At 27.5% G+C, this 3,021-nt stretch overlaps 1 long non-coding RNA gene across 3 annotated transcripts in view; it reads right to left on the reverse strand.

The window, feature by feature from the left end:
- The window catches only part of LOC105172491, a 5,415-nt gene extending 4,628 nt beyond the window's left edge, over window positions 1–787 (reverse strand). For 2 of the 3 annotated variants that reach the window (XR_848656.2, XR_848655.2), the window contains exon 1: window positions 658–787. This is a non-coding gene — a long non-coding RNA (uncharacterized LOC105172491). The remainder of the gene's footprint in view (window positions 1–657) is intronic. The other variant, XR_002287891.1, reaches the window with a different exon arrangement.

The following is a 3,021-nucleotide window of genomic DNA, read 5'->3' on the forward strand; positions in this document are numbered from 1 at the left end:
GTTACCCTTTTCATTGCATGAAGCAAGAGACTTGGAAACTATGTTGGGCAAAAATAATGACCCTCAAAGTCAAGAGTTCATGTTAAGTGGATCTTTTAACAGCTCTAGGACTAATGGTAACAACATACTTTTTCTTTTCCTCAGACAGCTCAACAGAAACAAGGGAAACTCGTTTGCCAGGTCTGATTTAGATAACTCATTGAAGCCTGAGAACACAATCAATGATCACACAAAAAAAGAAAACAGAAATACATTGACAAAAACTTTATTCCAGAATCACTGACTATATTGTCGACCTCAATGCAGATTCAGAACCTCAAACCATCAGCATTAAAGATTACCTAATAATAGCACATCGATTCTGCCTAATGGATCCTACTCAACTCTCTGAGCTATTATTGGATCACGAAACAGCTTTACAAGAGTTCATTGAGGCGAAGCTCATAAGTGGCACTCCACTCACAACAAAAAGTCCTAGATTCCTAATACGATGAAACATTACTATTAGGGTGTTGGGACTCACAGCTAATTAGCCACTATTCACAAAAATATAGACATTACTATTAGGTTGTTGGGAATCACAGCTAATTAGCCACTATTCACAAAATAATCTCAATGCACAAGCCCTGACAAGAATGATCGGTATGAAAAGCTCACATTTTTAAGGGAAGCGCCAGTGACGGTGGCGCAGCGGCGGTGGTGGTGGGATACATGCCAATGGGGAGTTCAGGGCCTTAGAAAGGTTGGAGCGAGAATATAACGTCAACTGTAATTACATTAATGCCCCTAGTAACGTTCCATTTTATTTTAGTTGTTAGCCGGCTCTTCCTCGTGTATATAATAAATAATATTTTATATTTTATAATATATTTATTTATTTATATTATTATTTTTAAAAAAGTCATAATAATTTTTAAATATACAAATTTACCCTTTAGTCAATTCTTCCCTTCAAATGAAAATTTCATAATTTTTAATAATCTCAAAATTATAATATTTTTTCTTTCAATTTGTTAATTCATGTTTTCCTCTGATCTTACTTCTCAATATTTATTTTTAAATTATATATTTTTAATAAACTTGTAATTATTATATATTTTTTTCTCTCACATCACTCCACATCCTCTCTTTTTTTTTTTTTTTTTTTTACGGACTTCTTTCATTCTCATTCCAAACACCACGATTGCTTCTTCTCACAAATTTCATTTTCTTGCTCATCTCATACTACAAATCTTTTTCTATGTTTGTGGGAATTATCGATACAATTAAAAAACTAATGCGGTGCCGTTAAAATAACGTGAAGTCACTTTTGTAAAAAAGCAAAAAGAGGAACTGTATTTATACCCATATTTATTATAAGGATATAATTATCATATTTTAAAAATTGATACAACGGTGTCACTAATCGACGCTTTGCGAATGTAGATTGTCTTTTCTCTTAGATTAATATAGATAAATTAGTTATCCATGTATGCATATAATAAATAAATTTTTATATTTTAAAATATATTATAAATTAAAATAAAATATATTATAAATTAAAATAAAATATATTAATTTGACAGTTATGTTAAAGTATTCATGAAGTTGAATAAGTAAGTTATCTTATTAATTGAACGGTATTTGTGGAGATCAAAAGAAATTAGTGTTCCGGTATCAAAACTGTCGAGTTGTGTCTATAACACCGCTTTTTGTTCTTTATATATGGATAACGGAAATTTGAAACCACATTTTATAAAAAAAAATATTTTTCTACCAAATTTGTATGTATGGATTTGATTTTATTTCGATGATAATTATATAGGTTCCCGCGTCTTATATATTTAGATATAAAATAATAAATTTATTAATTTATTTATGATTAATTATACTGACATCATTTGAAATTATATTTAAATGTACAAATGCTTCATATTTTTTACAAAATTATAAATAAATCAGAGGATGTTAGTGTAATGTACCTCAAAATGCGAAATTACAGTTGTGTATTAAATTTCCTCATTTGTCGATAAAAAAATAATAAATTACAAAAACAAAATGACAATAAATAAAAGTTAAGAAGTGGAGGCCAAAAAATATTAATTTCTCCTAACAAAATTGGTCACTCTCACAAATGCATCACTACTACCATAAAGTCCACATATGACAAATTATCCCACATTTTATGTTTTTTTTTTTTATCAAATTATGTTTAGGATAAATTGTAGCTGCCTCTCCTGAAGTTTGATATATTTACAATTACCTTCTTATTGTTTGAAAAATTATAAATACTCCTTAAAAATTACTACTTTACCCTTATTATTTTTTTTAAGAAAATATTTGAAAAAAATAATGCTAGGAAAAGTAAATAATCATTTGAGAAATTAGTTCATAATTTATAAATATCTAAAAAGAATGTAAAATTAAAAACGGGCATTTTTGAACAGTCCTCCACAAAAATTATATGAAAAACTAATGGAATAGGCCGTTACACGAACGTTAAAATCAAGAATGTATTTATAATTTTTTAAATAATAAAGAAGTAATTATGATCATGGCAAATCTCATGAAGGGTGATTATGATTTACCTTATTATTTTTATTAGTTTTAGATTATAGACATTTTCACTTTAGTAAAATTCGACGATATGTATAAAAAGTCGTACACAATCAAGTTCGATTACATAAAATCCACAATTTTATTATCTGTCTTTATAATTTTAATCATGTATATTGCTGGTTAGTTTGATTCGATCATACTTCGACTCATACTACTAAAGCTATTAAAAATTTTCAAATTTCACATATTTCATGATTTTTTCATCAATTTTTTTACAATTTATTTTTTTTTAGTGAGTCAATTACCAGTACACCATGATCTAAATCATTGACGATTATGACATCCAACATAGTAATATTTGATATTTATGACTAATTAACAATAGCTATTACAGCATACATGTAACTATTATTAAAGTAGAATAACAATTTTCTCATATTTATGGGATTTAAATCATGCGGCCTCAATTTCGCCTACTAAACT

This window comes from Sesamum indicum, linkage group LG10 (assembly GCF_000512975.1).
Source record: "Sesamum indicum cultivar Zhongzhi No. 13 linkage group LG10, S_indicum_v1.0, whole genome shotgun sequence".
Classification (NCBI taxonomy): domain Eukaryota; kingdom Viridiplantae; phylum Streptophyta; class Magnoliopsida; order Lamiales; family Pedaliaceae; genus Sesamum; species Sesamum indicum.